Source organism: Ovis aries, chromosome 8, assembly GCF_016772045.2.
Source record: "Ovis aries strain OAR_USU_Benz2616 breed Rambouillet chromosome 8, ARS-UI_Ramb_v3.0, whole genome shotgun sequence".
Lineage (NCBI taxonomy): Eukaryota > Metazoa > Chordata > Mammalia > Artiodactyla > Bovidae > Ovis > Ovis aries.
Window position 1 is genome coordinate 13,478,629 of NC_056061.1, and position 18,187 is coordinate 13,496,815.

General features: G+C 38.8%; 1 non-coding gene across 1 annotated transcript; it reads left to right on the plus strand.

The window, feature by feature from the left end:
• The first annotated feature begins 1,797 nt into the window (after positions 1 to 1,797).
• TRNAW-CCA (transfer RNA tryptophan (anticodon CCA)) lies at positions 1,798 to 1,870 on the plus strand. Its single transcript has one exon. It is a non-coding gene; the product is annotated as a tRNA-Trp (tRNA).
• Positions 1,871 to 18,187: the final 16,317 nt, after the last annotated feature.

Consider the following 18,187-nt stretch of genomic DNA (forward strand, 5'->3'; position numbering starts at 1 on the left):
TTCCCTTCCTCATCTTTTTAAAAATTTCTTCAACACCTCTTCCTAATGCTCTAAAAATGCTTGGAGATAACCCCAGACATAAGTAACACTTTCAAGTCTGTGATACTAATTCCTCATTTCCTAAATACAGGTGCACCTATTTGAGTGCCTGAATTCATTCTCAAATGAATACCATGCCAAGAAAACCCCATCTTTCAGCCTACACTGTGGAAGCTCTTGGAACTGAGATGGGACATAGTACAAGATCAACTCTTCTCGACCTGAGAGAAGCCAGTTCTGCCCTCACAGAAAAAGTCACCTTGGAGTTTAAGAGCAACTAAGAGCAACTCAACTCTACTCTGGCGACTTTGGTTTACCATAAAGATGTCAACCCTGGCTCTGCAAGCAGAAATCTCTAATCTCCTCTTCCCAAGGCATAAGATGACATAGAGAGAGAGACATGCTCTGTCTTTCTGTTCCCCAGCTTCCCTTTGTGAAAAGGGTGTCAAGTCACCGCCTCCTCCTGACAGGCTATGTTTATAGCAGGAGTCAGAAAAATTTACAGCCTGGCCCCTCCCTGGCCCTGAGACTGGAATGCCTCATTGGTTTGGTAAGCAAAGAGTGAGATACATCTCTTCTTATATAGTTCTCGGTACCCAGTGCCTCATTGCTGGGTAATTCACAGTTAAGGAAATCATTTTGTCCAAACTAAGGGATAATCAGGCATCAGTGCAACAGAGCTGAAGATGCATTTGTACGAAACAACGCTTTAATTCTGAAAAGCACAGAGATTTTCTTAGCAAAAGGAAAAGCAAATCTCTTACAAATTACGGAAGAAGTAAAGGTAATTTAAAGAAGATTTATTTAGAACAATGGAGAAGTGCTTACAAAACAGGGTTAAAATGAAAAAGACCGGAAAATCTAATGGATATGATTACAACTGGGTAGGCATGTATGTGATAAGATAAGGACAAAAGTAATGGGAGTTACTGTATAAGGGTGATGATTTTTTTCCTCATTTCTGAAGATTTCTAAAGTTTTATAATGTTTTAAAAATGGACAAGAGAGAAAACAAGATTTTTTTTTTTTTTTAAAGAATGAAACAGTTTCATCCTGATGAATGGGGAAATAAAGCTGGTGTTAATAGATGTTATTTGCCTGCGCACTTGTGAAAGTTACGGTATGCAAGCCCTCCTGTTTGTGTTACAATTCAATTCAACAATCATTTCCTGAAAGTCTATTAGATCCTGTGTCAAACTCAATTTGCTAATTTGTTCCCCAAATTTTCCTTTATTTTTAACTTCCTGACATCCATGATACACTTTAAGCTGTCCTGAGCAAGAACATATCTTAGCTATACACAAAAGTCCAGTACCTAGCATTCTGCACATATTTAGTTTTCAACAAAACATTTTTTTTTGCTGTTTTTATTTCTATATATATATATATAATTTTTAAAATTTTAATTAGAGGCTAATTACTTTACAGTATTGTATTGGTTTTGCCATACATCAACATGAATCCACCACAGGTGTACACGAGTTCCCCATCCTGAACCCCTCTCCCACCTCCCTCCCCATACCATCCCTCTGGGTCATCCCAGTGCACCAGTCCCGAGCATCCTGTATCCTGCATCGAACCTGGACTGGCGATTCGTTTCATATATGATATTACACGTTTCAATGCCATTCTCCCAAATCGTCCCACCCTCTCCCTCTCCCACAAAGTCCAAAAGACTGTTCTATACATCTGCGTCTCTTTGGCTGTCTCGCATACAGGGTTATCATTACCATCTTTCTAAATTCCATATATTTGGCTTCCCTGGTGGCTCAGAGGGTAAAGCATCTGCCTCCAATGCAGGAGACCCAGGTTCGATCCCTGGGTCAGGAAGATCCCCTGGAGAAGGAAATGGTAACCCACTCCAGTATTCTTGCCTGGAGAATCCCATGGACGGAGAAGCCTGGTAAGCTACAGTCCATGGGGTCACAAAGAGTCGGAAACAACTGAGCGACTTCACTCACTCACTCACTGTATTAGTGTTTTTCTTCCTGGCTTACTTCACTCTGTATAATAGGCTCCAGTTTCATCCACCTCATTAGAACTGATTCAAATGTATTCTTTTTAATGGCTGGGTAATACTCCATTGTGTATATGTACCACAGCTTTCTTATCCATTCATCCGCTGATGGACATCTAGGTTGCTTCCATGTCCTGGCTATTATAAACAGTGCTGTGATGAACATTGGAGTATAAATAAAAGCAAAAATAAACAAATGGGATCTAATTAAATTTAAAAGCTTCTGCACAACGAAGGAAACTATAAGCAAGGTGAAAAGACAGCCTTCAGAATGGGAGAAAATAATAGCAAATGAAGCAACTGACAAACAACTAATCTCAAAAATATACAAGCAACTCCTGCAGCTCAATTCCAGAAAAATAAACCACCCAATCAAAAAATGGGCCAAAGAACTAAATAGACATTTCTCCAAAGAAGACATACAGATGGTAACAAACACATGAAAAGATGCTCAACATCACTCATTATCAGAGAAATGCAAATCAAAACCACAGTGAGGTACCATCTCACACATGTCAGAATGGCTGCGATCCAAAAGTCTACAAGCAATAAATGCTGGAGAGGGTGTGGAGAAAAGGGAACCCTCTTACACTGTTGGTGGGAATGCAAACTAGTACAGCCACTATGGAGAACAGTGTGGAGATTCCTTAAAAAGCTAGAAATAGAACTGCCTTATGACCCAGCAAGTCAACAAAACATTTTAAAGGAAAGTAAGGACAACGGAAGAATGCTCTTCTGTAGTGACAATCATTATACAGAACTATGGTTCTTAAACTGTATGCCAAGGGGCCCTAAGGCATAAGAGTAAACTCCCAGTTTCTAATTGATTAAAACTCTTGGCCCTCCCTCCCACAAGAGGGAAGGGACATGCATACGCCTATAATTGATTCATGTTGATATATGGCAGAAACTAACACAGTATTGTAAAGCAATTATCTTCCTATTAAAAATAAATAAATTTTTCTTTTTAAAACTCGGTATATTTATAACTCTTCAGGGAATCACAGCATCACCTGTTGGATACCATGTAAACTACTGATATTGAGTTGTTCGGACTTAGTTACTATTAGGAATTTCAGTTAAAGGGCGGGGCTTCCCCAGTGACTCAGCAGTAAGGAATTCACCTGCAGCGCGGGAGCCGCAGGAGATTGGAGTCCCATCCCTGAGTCAGGAAGATCCCCCAGAAGAGGGCATGGCAACCTACTCCAGTATTCTTGCCTGGAGAATCCCATGGACAGAGGAGCCTGGTGGGCTACGGTCAGACACGACTGAAGCGAGGGAGCACACGTGCACAAAGGGCAGCATGGAAACACCTGAGACACAAGGGTGCCATAAGCTGAGGACAGTTGGAACTTTAGGTTGGAAACCACAGGTATAGACAGAGCAGAAGCAACATGATCAGGATCCTAACTTCTTAGAGGTTTATATTTTAAATGTGTTTTAAACGTACCTACGTCATAAAGAATTAACGCTACCTAACAAAAGGCCTGGTCCTTGCTGCCAGCTCCTGGAAGGTAAGTATAGGGCCTGACTACAGAAATGGGTCTTTCTGTTTATATGAGGACCTTTCACCATGTCACACAGTCTATGCTAACAACATCATGTATGCAGTGAGAGAGGGGGTCTTTTGGTCACATGGTATCAGCTTGACCTCTGGAGGGGCAGGGAACTAACCTGAGTCGCTGGTGTGGTCTGCCGTGTCTATATCACTGACTTCGCATAAAAACCCTGGACACCGAGGCTTGATGAGCTTCTGTGGTTGGCAATATTCCAAGCACGTTGTCACACATCACTGCTGGGAGGAGTAAGCACTGTCCACACTGGCAGCCCATTCCAATGTTCTTGCCTGAAGAATCCCGTGGACCGAGCAGCCTGGTAGGCTACAGTTCACTGGGTCGCAAACAGTCAGAGACGACTGAGAGACGGAGCACACGGCATAGCGTTCAGCTCCGCTGGAAGGAGCCCGCTGCCCTGCCTCTCCTGTACCCTGCTCTATGCACCGTTGCCTGCCAGTGATTTCAATCTGTGTCTGCTCGTTGGAATAAACCATAACTGTGAGTAGACATTTTTCCTGAGTTCTGAAAGTCCTTCTAGGGAATTATCGAATCTGAGGGTGGTCTTGAGAACTTACTGAACTATGTCACTGCAAAATGGAAATTGATCAACTTTTTGGGTTTTCATTTTCTTTATTTTCCCAAGCAGAAACATGTCATTAAGAAGGTATGGTATCCACTAATGCAAGAATATGACAAGTTTAATATAAAAAAAGGAGAAAATGCATTATCTTGTTCTTATCACTCAAGAAAGTTGATTTTCTCAGAAAATATAGATAAGTAACTGACCCTTCTAATTTATGAACGGCTTGAAATTGGTTACGACATTTTCCTTGACATAATCTAGCAAAAGATTAAGTGATGCTGAAATTTTCTCAGCTGATACTTTGTCATTCGATTATATTTATTTTTTAATTATGGCAAATAATTTTATCTATTTATCTCAACACATTTGCTACCAAGTTGGAATGGGAGCACCCAGATGCCTTTGGAGGATATTAAATATCACAAGCTGTTTCTCAAATACTGTGAAATCAATAAAGCTCAAAATATTTTCTCAAATAGCTCTTTGAAATTTCTCAGTATGCCAATATCTGAAAAAGCTTTTTATTCACAAATTCCTAACTCACTTACATTTTTTTCCTTATCTTTATTGGACTTTGAAGTTGTTATTATAACCTTTATGAGAATGATGCTTTATTCCATAATTATATAATAGAAAAAACACAAGCCTGGGTAAATTAATATCTGTATCCTAGTCTTAATTTTGCCACTAACTGTCTATTTCCAGGCTTCAGTTTTTACTCTGTAAAATGGGCAGATTTAACTGGATGACCCTAAGATTCATTTCAATATTAAAACTATCATTTTCAATTTAACCAATAGACATTAATCCCTATGTTGTACACATTGTTGTGAAATGTATAGGGCATATAAATGGTGAGTATTACTCAATTTGTATTCTGAAGAATCTTGCAATTAAATAGAGAAAACCTGTGCTTAGCTGTAATAGCAGACAGCTTTTTGTGGATGGTGTCGAGCCATAATTCAGGGGGGATTTCCGCCTAGGGGGATCATAGAAAGTTTCATGAAGAGCCTAGAAAGCAAATTAGATTTCTACAAATGGAGAAGGTGGTGAGGATAGTAAATTTTCCTGTCGGGAGACTAGATGAGCAAACACATGGTACTTTGGTTGGCAGCTCGTGGCCCTGGGTGTCTGGTCCTATGGGATGCGTGGAGAAAGGACAGGAGAAGAGACAGGAAAGATAAGTTTAGGACTTTGTACTTAGATCCCCTCTTTGCTTTTCTCTGCCTCTGGAAGCTGACTCACAGGGGCACACATCAATGGCCTCAATTATCCTCTGCTTCCAAAGCAGATCAGCCAAGGGAAGGCACGGGCAGGTGATCAGAAGGTTGGTGTGTTTATTTTTCTGGCCCTCAATCTGCCAGGCCCCTCTCTGATGTCTGTGCCCCTCTAGCGCAGGCCATAAATGCTATCATCTCTGGGTTCTGAGAATTTCTTCCTTCAGGGAAAACGGAGGTATGTTAGTTTCCCAAGGCCGCTGTAACAAAATACTGCAAACAGGAAGACTTAAAAAAACACAATTTATTGTCTCCTAGCTGTGATGGCTAGAAGTCTGAAATAAAGGTGTCAGCAGGGCTATGCTCCCTCTGGAATCTGTAGCGGAGTCTCCTTCTTCACCTTTTCTAGCTTTTTGAGTTTGCTAGCAATCACTTCCCTGCTGGCTCAGATGGTAAAGTGCCTGTCTACAATGCGGGAGACCCAGGTTCGATCCCTGGGTCGGGAAGTTCCCCTAGAGAAGGAAATGGCAATCCACTCCAGTACTGTTGCCTGGAAAATCCCATGGACAGAGGAGCCTGGTAGGCTACAGTCCATGGGGTGGCAAAGAGTCGGACACAACTGAGTGACTTCACTTTCACTTTCAGCAATCCTTGGCATTCCTTGGTTTGTAGGAGCATCATTAACGTCTATCGTAAGATTACATTCTGAAATACTACGGGTTAGGACTTTACAGATCTGTTTGAGGGATACAGTTAACCTCATGACAAGAGGTAAGGCTCCCCACAGTTGCTAATCCCCAGGTACTGTGCTATCTCTCATGCAAGACCTAAATCCTATCCACACTTTTGTAATAGGTAATTACCAAGCTCTGCTATGTTACTTGGGCTTCCCTGCTGACTCAGTGGTAAAGAATCTGCCTGCAATGCAGGAGGCCCAGGTTGGATCCCTGGATCAGGAAGACCCCTGGAGAATGGAACAGCAACCCAATCCAGTATTTCTTGCCTGAAGAATCCCCAAGGACAGAATAGCCAGGTGGGCAATAGTCCATGGGGTTGCAGAGTCGGACACGACTGAGCGACTTCACTTTCACTTTCCTTAGAATTTAAGAGCCAAGAGAACAGGGATATTTTGTTTATCTGTTATTCTGTCCCAGTGAATATAATTGTACCTGATACATAGAAAATGTTCAACAAACATTCATTAAATGGCAACCCACTCCAGTAATCTTGCCTGGAAAATCCCACGGGTAGAGGAGCCTGGTGGGCTACAGTTCATGGGGTCGCAAAGAGTCAGACGCAACTCAGCAACTAAACACCACCACCACCATTAGAGATAGAATCTGTGGGATATGGTAATAGAGGTAACATGGTGGAAAAGGTGATAAAAAGGAGGAAAAAAAAAAAAAGAAGCTAAAGGATTTTTTCCTCTTAGGTAAATATGATTTTAATATATATATTTCTGTGTGTGGCAACCCGGTTTAGTTATTTTTTTCATTTTACATTTCACAGAAACATTTCTTTTATGTTCAGTGTCCTTTTAAAGTTCTAATGTTAGTCATAGAAATCAGTAATTCCTATGAGAAATGTGAGTAGGTTGTGACTCATAAAATACATTTTTAAGATTGTGCTACCGATTTGTATGGTGTTACTCTATGATCAGATTCTATTGATATGATTCAGTCTGTGGGTTTTGGTAGGAAGTCTAGCACTTTTCCCCGAGTTCCTTTAACTTCATGTAACAGTTATTACATCTATGCCTCACCAGCTGACCCAACACTTTCCTCTTTACATCAAATAGTTACGTTAAAGAATAAGTCAGGGTGTTTAACATGATCATCCTGCTTGTTCTGTGATGCATGATATTTGTTACTTAACTTCTCGCTTCCAGCTTTAGGCATGACTAAGAGATATTGTGAAACTACAACTCAACATTGCTTTATGGGACAGGCGTTCCCACACCTAAGAAACTGTTCAGCATTGAGCGAACACTTCTCAAAATGGTGTCTGTGGATGAAATTCTGCAGGCAGAGGGAGACAAGACCTGTTGACCTCCAACCGTCCAGCTGAGTCATGAATCTGCAAAACCCCTCAGGTCCTGGGTTCTAGAGACTACTTATGCTATAATTTTAAGAATAATCCTTTTAAATTCGTAGGGAATATGAAGTAATAAAATTAGGGTAAATTTAAATGTTACCAGTGATAATAACTCTCAAGGCATTTGAATCCAACAAGACTTGAGTCAGCAAAAGACCTTCTTTTTTTCCCCTATAAAATATTGAGATTAATAAAGTAGCTTGTCACGTCTATGAAAATGGAGCAGTGAAAACTCAGAGCATATGATCATTCATGTTTTCATATATAACATGCATTTGAGAGACAAATAAAATTTAAAAGTAGGAGCTTGGAAATTCAAGTTTAGTTCAATTGTTTACTGAACACGTAAGTTAAAATCAAATTATGAAAACATCAAAGTGTATTGCCTTCCTGGCTACAGAGGGTTATGACTGTTGATTGAAAGTGAAAGTCACTCAGTCATGTCTGACTCCCTTTGCCAGGGGATCCTCCCAACCCAGGGATCTTACCCAGGTCTCCCGCACTTTACCAGCTGAGCCACCAGAGAAGCCGAAGGATACTGGAGTGGGTAGCCTATCCCTTCTCCAGCAGATCTTCCCAACCCAGGAATCAAACCAGGGTCTCCTGCATTGCAGGTGGATTCTTTACCAGCTGAGCTACTAGGGAAGCCCATGACTGTTGATTATATGCCATTTTTCTCTAATTCCAAAGCAGCCAGATTATTTTTGCTAAGGTTAGACTTGGGAAAATATTGTGAAATAAATAATGTGTGTATTGGTGTTCCCTCTACCTTGCCTTGCTCGTGGTTTAAGTGGTAGGATCTTATGCTGGCAATACCTAAACAATAATGTTGCCTGTCAAATTCATACTGGTAAGACTCAAAATATTCCTTTATCATTCCTTTCATCAAAACTTCCCTTCAGTTCAGTTCAGTCGCTCAGTCGTGTCCGACTCTTTTCGACCCCATGAATTGCAGCACGCCAGGCCTCCCTGTCCATCACCATCTCCTGGAGTTCACTCAGACTCATGTCCATCGAGTCCGTGATGCCATCCAGCCATCTCATCCTGGGTCGTCCCCTTCTCCTCCTGCCCCCAATCTCTCCCAGCATCAGAGTCTTTTCCAATGAGTCAACTCTTCGCCAAAGAGTTGGCCAAAGTACTGGAGCTTCAGCTTTAGCATCATTCCTTCCAAAGAAATCCCAGGGTTGATCTCCTTCAGAATGGACTGGTTGTCCAATTCCCTCAGACCTTTGTGCTGCACTCAAAATGACAACAGGTAATTATTATCATTAATAATAATAGCACATATCTATAGCCTGGTTTACAACATACTTTCATGTGCATTGTCTCATCTGATTCTTCAACATTGTGCAATAGGAGTGTCTAATATACATAACTCGGCAAAGTATAGTTCATTTGTACAACCTTCCAGCTGAGAATGGTTTTTATATTTTTAAGGAGCTATAGAAAAAATAAATAAATAAAAGGGACCATGAAACAAAAAGTTGCCCACAAAGTGTACAATGTCTACAGTCACTTTACAGACAAAGTTTCTCTGGATCAGTCTTTCAATGTTCATTAAGAGATGACCAAACAGAGGCAAAGCTACAGATGGGTTAAGAGCTAGAAGCCTTTGGCTTTATATTTTTAACAATGCCAAGAAACTAGTGTGCTCTGTCTCTCTTTCTCTCTCTCAATTTCTTTTGCTGAGAAAGAAGGAGTGAGAAAAATACCCACTTCTCACTAATCATAGCCTGAGACCCTGCTGACCTCAGCCTGCTTACTTATCTGTCTCTTTGAAGCTGTAGTCTTGTGAAGGCAATGAAAGAATAGGGATAAACAAATGAAGAGAGGAGAAAGACTGCATCTATGGAAGACTTGTATTATTTCAGAACCGGAATAAAATAAAAATTCCATACAGGAGTGCAACTTTCCTTTGCTCTCCTTAAATTCAAATGCTTTCTTCTGAAAGTATGGGCAGTTAATAATAGGAAAGAGGAGAAGTAGATAGAAGATGAAGAATAGATGCTTACTGACACTTATTTTGTACCAAGAACTTTAGGCCATGCTTTTTAAAACATCATCTAACTTAATTCTTAATGTATCCAGTATTATCCTATGTATAACAGCTACTCAAGAACCCTCTCTGATTCTTTGCAGCTCAGGAAATAATACATCCCTAAAGATAGCCAACAGAAGGACAGAGTACATAGAGTTAATAATATGTAGTGACATACCACAGAAATAAAATCCCTAGGGTATGATACAAATAGCTCTTATTGGACATACAACATCAGGAAACTTTGTCTCATGACCATTTGTGCTAATGTTTAAATCACATAATCCTTTGGTCTCCAATTTCTCATCTGCAAAATTAGAGGTTTTATCTGGATACTTGAATCTGTTCCATCCCTAAGCACTGTAAGTCTGAAATGCCTCCACTGGTTAAACTGGAGAGAATTCCATCCTTCTAAGTCAAAAATATACAAACAATTAAAACAGTTAAATGTTGCAAAGGAATTGTATCATGACTTTGATTCTCTTATTGTTGTTTAGTTGCCAAGTCTTATCCAACTCTTTTTTTTTTTTTTTTTGCTTTTTAAAAAAATTTATTTTTTTTTTATTGAAGGATAATTGCTTTAAGAATTTTGTTGTTTTCTGTCAAACCTCAACATGAATCAGCCATAGGTATACATATATCCCCTCCCTTTTGAACCTCCCTCCTATCTCCCTCCCCATCCCACCCCTCTAGGTTGATATAAAGCCCCTGTTTGAATTTCCTGAGCCATACAGCAAATTCCACTTGGCTATCTAGGGATTAGGGGCAGGAGGAGATGGGGACGACCGAGGATGAGATGGCTGAATGGCATCACTGACTCGATGGACGCAACTCTGAGTGAACTCTGGGAGCTGGTGATGGACAGAGAAGCCTGGCATGCTGCGATTCATGGGGTCACAAAGAGTCAGACACGACTGAGCGACTGAACTGAACTAAACTGAACTGAATGTAAGTTTCCATGTTACTCTCTCCATACATCTCACCCTCTCCTCCCCTCTCCCCGTGTCCATAAATCTATTCTCTATGTCTATTTCTCCATTGCTGCCCTGTAAATAAATTCTTCAGTACCATTTTTCTAGATTCAGTATATATGCATTAGAATATGGTATTTATTTTTTTCTTTCTGACTTACTTCACTCTGTATAATAGGTTCTAGGTTCATCCACCTGTCCGACTCTTTTGTGACCCCACGGACTATAGCCCACCAGGCTCCTCTGTCTATGGGATTTCCTAGACAAAAATACTGGAACTGGTTGCCATTTCTTTTCCCAGGGAATCTTCCAGACCCAGGATTGAATCCACGTCTTTTTTATCTCCTGCATTGGCAGGCAGATTCTTGACCACTGAATCAGCTAGAGAGCTGAAAATAATAAATAGATTGAATTCAATAGAAAATACAACTTTTGGAAATACTTACCTACTTTCTTTGACCTTTTAGACACTATTACTGGACCTTTTCTCCTAGAGACTCAACAGTTCTGTAGGATTTCAAAATTTCAAAAACTGACACTCAAGTTATGCTTCTACAGTCATACAAATTCTTAGGGAAATGATCCTTCCTCGTATAACAGCTATAAACTCTGAATCAAGACCAGAAATAAAGCAAACAATACACAGACCAGAAAACAACTACTGAAAGCCCTGGAGAGGGAGTAAAGCAGGCAGATTCTGAAAGAGTCAATCTCTAAAGACGGAACTGGCTCGGGACAAGTCTCCTGTTTGTATAGCTTGACCCCTAGGACCCACTGCGGTTTGTGCTACACAGGGCGGCAGAAAATAGAAAACTCAAAGTTTGAATGAAACTCAGAATTGTGAGTGAATGGAAGACAGTTTGGGCAATATCAGCTACCAGAAAGTGAGGGTGAATCTCATAATGAGAGAAACAGAAGGCTAAGCTGCAAACACTAAATATTAATTCTGCCAAAATCTCTGGCTGACCCTGAAACACACATTCACGGGGCAGACTGTGAGCATTCAGCTAAGGATAAAATAGATAAAATGAAATGAAAGCTGGTACCCAGAGACAATATTTACAGTTTAAATCCAGCCAAGTTAATTCCTTATTCAAAGAAAATCAATAAGCAATTAATTAATTTTTGTTGTTCAGTCTTTAAGTCATGTCTGACTCTTCACAACCCCATGGACTACAGTATGCCAGGCTCCTGTCCTTCCCTATCACCTGGAGTTTGCTCAAACTCGTGTCCTTTGAGTCGCTAATGCTATCTGTCTCAATCTCTGCCACCCCCGTCTCATTTTGTCCTTAATCTTTCCCAACATCAGGTCTTTTCCAATGAGTTTGCTCTTCGCATCATGTGGTCAAAGTATTGGAGCTTCAGTTTCAGCATCAGTGAATATTCAGGGTTGATTTCCTTTAAGATTGACTAATTTTATCTCCTTGCAATCCAAGAAATTCTCAAGAGTCTTCTCTAGCACCACAACTTGAAAGCATCAATTCTTCAGCACTGAACCTTCTTTATGGTCCAGCTCTCACATCCATACATGAAAGAGAAAGTCGCTCAGTTGCGTCTGACTTGTTGCGAGTCCATGGACTAAACAGTCCATGGAGTTCTCTGGGCCAGAACACTGGAGTGGGTAGCCTTTCCTTTCTCCAGGGGATCTTCCCAACCCAGGGATCAAACCCAGGTATCCCACATTGCAGGCGGATTCTTTACCAGCTGAGCCACAAGGGAAGCCAAGAATACTGGAGTGGGTAGCCTATCCCCGCTCTAGCAGATCTTCCCGACCCAGAAATCAAACCGGGATTTCCTGCATTGCAGGAGGATTCTTTACCAACTAAGCTATGAGGGAAGCCCCACATTTATACTTAACTACTGGAAAAACCATAGCTTCGACAATGTGGGCTTTTGTCAGCAAAGAGATGTTTCTACTTTTTAATATGCTGTCTAGGTTTGTCACAGCTTTCCTTCCAAAGACCAAGTTCCTTCCAAAGACCAAGTTCCTTCCAAGGAACAAGCGTCTTTTAAGTTCATGGCTGCAGTCACTGTCTGCAGTGATCTTGGAGCCCACGAAAACAAAATCTGTCACTGCTTCCAGGTTCTCATACAATATTATTCTTTACAGCATTTTAGATTACTTTTACCACCAGACACATCCAGAACTGAGTATCATTCCCACTTTGACCAGCCACATCATTCTTTCTGGAGCTGTTAGTAATGGCCCTCCACTCTTCCCCAGTAACATACTGGTCTCCTTCTAGCCTGAGGTGCTCATCTTCTGGTATCATATCTCTACCTTTTCATTCTGTTCACGGGGTTCTCCTGGCAAGAAAACTGGAGTGGTTTACTGTCTCCTTCTCCAGTGGACCACGTTTGTCAGAACTCTTCACTATGACCTGTCTGTCTTGGGTAGCTCTACACGGCATGGCTTGTAGCTTCACTGAGTTACTCAAGCCCCTTCAATCCATGAAGGGGAATTAATAAATAGCTAAATCCAAATATCTTTACCTATCAACAAATTGAAGACATATAGAGGACTGAGAATCAATGTCCAGGATACAATTCAAAATTATTTGACTTGAATGACAAGGAAAACGTGACCCATTTTCAGAACACAAAACATCAACAAAGAGCAAACAAAATAACCCAGATGTTGGAATTAGCAGACAAGGATAATTAAAGTGGATATTATAATTCTGCTCAATGAGGTAAAGGAAAATCTTCTCACAATGATTTTAAATCTCTGCAAAATTATGGAAACTACAAAATAGAACCCAATGAAAATTCTAGCTGAAAAATACAATATGTGAAAATTTAAAATTCATTTTATTGGCACAATTACAGAATGGAAATGATAGAGGAAAGAGTCAGTAAAACTTGAAGGTAAATGAATAAAATTATTTAATCTGAAAAAAAAGGAAAGCATTTTTTTTAATAGCAAGAAACTCAAGTACCTATGAGACAATAGCAAAATATCTAATTTATAGGTAACTCAAGTCTCAGAAGAAGAGAGGGTTTGAGGATGAAAAATACTTGAGGAAATTGTATCCAAAAATGTTTCAACATTCCTCAAACAGGGTAAATAAGAACATCTGCTCATCATAGTCAAGTTGCTGAAAGCCAATTATAAGAGGAAAAATTCCAAGCAACCAGAGAAAAATGACACTTTATGTACAGAAAAACATGGCTTCAAATGATCACTGACTTATCTGAAACTATGGAGGTACTGGAAGGACCTTCTTAAAGTGTTAAAACAACAATAACAACAATAAAACTGCCAACCCAGAATTGTATTGCCAATGAAAAGATCCTTTGGGAATAAATATGAAATAAAGACATTTCAGATAAAAGAAAAACAGAAATACTTACCAGCAAACCTTCCTGTAATACAAGCAGTGGTAAAGAAATTTCTTTAGGCTGAAGGGAAATTATGCTAGAATAAAATCTATACTAATGATGAAATTAAGAGTATCAAAAAATGTGAAGTATTATGTAATTTAAGAATATAATATTTTTCTTTTTAATTTCTTTAAGCTTCATTTGAATAAGGCAAAAAATATGACACTGCTTTCTGGGAAATAATTTCTATTCTGAGCTCTTTTTCATTTTTAGTGTTAAAATGCCTTGTAAGGCAAGAGTATCCACCTTTACCATTTCTACTCATTTTATTGGAAGTCCTAGCTAGTTCAAGAAGAAAAGAAGGGATATTAAGGGGATAGAAGAAGTCAGTTTTCCTTCACTCACACATGACACAATTGTTTACAAAGAAAATTCTACAAAATCTGAAAAAAGGTTTTAGAGGTAATGAACTTATGTAGCAATGCCACCAAATACAGTTACTATATAAAATGCTATTGTATTTTTCTGCATTAGCAGGAATTAGAAAATGGAATTTAAAACATTTTAAAAAATCATTTAAAATAGTCTCAACAGAAAATATGTGGCAGTAAATTTAACAAAATATGTCAAAGAACTTACACTGAAAATTACAGTTTTGTGATAAAACAACCGCAGTAAAATATTAATGATAGAATCCAGGTGGTGGGTATGTGAGTGTTCATTATAATATTCTTCCAAATTTTCTGTATATTAGAAAATTTTCACAATAAAATTTAGAAAAAATCATAACCAGGAATTATATTGTGGGAATGACTAAAAGTTCAATTTATTTAAAATTCTTGAGTTTACTTGAAGGTATTTTGGAAAGTCTCCTTGTATCCCAGGCATCTACTTGAGCACTTGAGGAAAATTCCATATTAACTGCAGAAAACTTAAAGTTAATTCTAATGGTTTTTTTTTTTAAAATTATCAACAAACTCCTTAATAATGTACAGGTAAAGTAAAAACAGAATGAATGCTTTATAAAAGGTACTAAGTACTAAGTACAAATAAGGTGCTGTACACTGACTGTTTATGCCTCCCCCAAATTCCTGTGCTGAGATCTATTCTCCTAGTGGGGTGGGATTTGGAGGTGTGGCCTCCAGGAGCCCTCATGAATGGGATTAGTACCCTCATGAAAGAGACTCTAGAGAGCTGCCTGGCACCTTCCACCACCTGTTATAGTGAGAAGGCAGCCGTCTGTAAGAGCCAGGCAGCAGGCTCCCACCAGACACAGAATGTGCTAGTGCCTTGATCTTGGACTTCTCCTTCTCTGGAAATGTGAGAAACAATTTCCATTGTTTATAATCTATGATATTCTGCTATAATAGTCTGAATGGACTAAGACACTAGGCTTAATTGCTTTGTACAGAAATTTAGCTTTAATCCAGAAATTTAAGAAAACTTGAGAACATGAGCTCTGGGAGAAATGCGGTCAGAAAGAGACCCCGAAGAAAAGAAAGTGGGGAGTGCCTGAAAGGCATTGCCCAATAACAAATGTATTCTTGCTGCATTTGGCTATCTACAGGAATTTAGACATGAAAGCATGGAACATATTCTTTTTTTAAAAAAAATATAAATGTTAGTAATTGCATCTGTGTAGCTCCTTTGACCACTCTCAGGAAAAAGAAAATTTCCAGCTATTACTAAATGATCTTACAATTAGCTTGAACCAGAAGACAGTAAATGATCTGCTAAACAGATGGCACAGGCTTACAACATATCTCCAAAGCCTGAGCAGTCACAGGATGAACAGTCTTTTTCATGAAGCATTTTTAGGAATCAGACTGACATTCACCATGATGCTGCTACTGACTTTATATGCATTTTTCTCCTCCAAATGTATATTTCCTAGAAATTTTTAAATTGTATTACATTGCATTTTATTATTTATCAATAGTATCCCTGGTTTCAGGGAAGGAAAAGTTTAATGAGTTGGATTAATAGTTCTTTTAACAACACAAAGAATCCTCCTATTTTTCCTGCCCTCTCTGAGTTGATTTGAAGTTATTCTTGGATTTTATTAATATTTACTTTCACAGCAAAAAGATTATGACTCACTAAAGACTGAAATAATGGTTAGCAATTTTTTAGCAATACAGTATTTTTAAATTTAGGCACATACATTTTTTAAAAGACATAATGCCATTGCATATTATAGACTACAGTATAGTCTAATACACATAATTTTAAATGTACTGAGAAGCCAAAAAATTAGTAGATTCACTTTATTGTGATACTGCTTAATTGTAGTGGTCTGGAACTGAATTGGAAATATTCAGTTGTCTTGAGGTATGCCTGTATTGCCCCGTCAGTAGTGAATGCATGGTGATTATTTGATGGTGGTCCATGCAAGGAGAGATGCCCTCTAGCTGGACATATGGAACTACTCCGCAGTAGGGAACAGGGCATTCAGATTGGGATTATCAAGACAGAGGTGAAGCCATGGGGCAAAACTCTATTCATAAACAGTTGAATGCAGGGGGAAAAGAGCAGAGAATCCTAGTGAGGAACTCTGTGGAGGTAAAGTAGAAGAGGTAAGAGGTAAAATAGAAGAAAAGTCACCTTTTAGAAGAGAAAAGTGGAGAGTGGGGAGTTAGCATATAAAGGAAGCTAGAATTTTAACAGAGTAATTAACAGTGACTTGGCCAGAAGAAATAGTTTCACTAAAGCTGTGGGATCAAACATGATTACAAAGAGTTCTGGAACAGGGAGAGTGTTTAGCCACATATTTGGCCTTAAAAATTCCTTCTTTAGTTCTTCAGCAAACAAAATATTGAATAAATTATTGTAATTTTATGGACTAAGTTGTCTGACCTGCTTTTCCAGAAGGAACATTCACACAAATGCATTTCTATTGCCTTAGATTTATTGGTTTCAACTGTAATTGTATCTGGATGTTCTCCATTTATCTGTGCTTTATTCATCTCCTTTCTTGATAGCCTTGCTTTTTACTGCCTTTCTTTTTGCCTCTAGATCGTTCCTGAAGTCATTTTAAAATGCCAAGGGGGGACAATCTACAGAATGAGAGAAAATATTTGCAAATGATGCAACTGACAAGAATTAGTCCCTGAAACACACAAACAGCTCATAGAGCTCAATAAATAAATAAATGAACAGAAGATCTAAGTAAGCATTTCTCCAAAGAAGAAATACTGATGGCCAAAAAGCATGTGAAAAGATGCTCAACATAGCTAATTATTAGAGAAATGCCAATCAAAACTACAGAACCTACTGTTTAGCACAGGGAACTGTACTCAATCTTTCGTAATAACCTTTAAAGGAAAAGAATGTGAAAAAGTATATATTTTTTTATTATATATAATATATATAATCACTTTGCTGTACACTTGAAACTAACACAACATTGTAAGTCAACTATACTTCAGTAAAAATAAATAAATACAATATCAAGTGTTGATGATTCCTTGGGAGATACTGAAGAAATCACAAGGAAGATACGTAATATCCATAGAGAAGGAGATAAGATATAGTAGGTAACATAGCTCCACTCTCACCTTAAGAAGGAAAGAAGGATGTGTCTATTGAAGAGTTACTCAAGGTATGTTGGAATGTCCTTGCGAAAGTGACTGAGAGGGAGGTAAAGCTTTCCAGGAGCATTGGATTCTTGAAATTAGAGTGAAAAAATTTTGTACCTTTCTTCAAAGCAATTAATTTATCAGTCCAATCAAGTTTGGAGTTCTAGTGCCAAAGCCATCATGCACTGGTTAGAAGATTTAGACCTATCCTTAAACTTTTACATCTTCAGCTCTTGTGTTTGAGTGGAGAGAGGTTGGACAAGGTGACCTCTAAGGTCTCATTGAGATCTAACATTGGGTGATTCCTTGGAGAAGAAAGTTGGAATATGGCAAAATAAATAATAAATATGTGGAAAAATCAGCCTGCTAACAGATAAAGAGCCCAGTGACAATCTTTTTTAATTTAATTTCCAGATTTCTATACCCCTTAATAATTTCTTAATTTCTATTTTCATGGAGAAGTTTGATATTTCTCCTCTTTTCTGCCAGATTAATAAAACTCATAACACGCTAAAAAGAAACCTCAAAAACACAAGGAGATGATAAATGCTGAATAAAATTTTCCAAGTTTACTCATAAGTTATATTGTTTAAGGCCAAAACTTCACAGTCAAAACCAAAGGGAGAATTGAGGCAAGAACTGATTTGGGCAGATGGTGACTGCAGCCATGAAATTAAAAGACGCTTACTCCTTGGAAGGAAAGTTATGACCAACCTAGATAGCATATTCAAAAGCAGAGACATTACTTTGCCAACAAAGGTCCCCCTAGT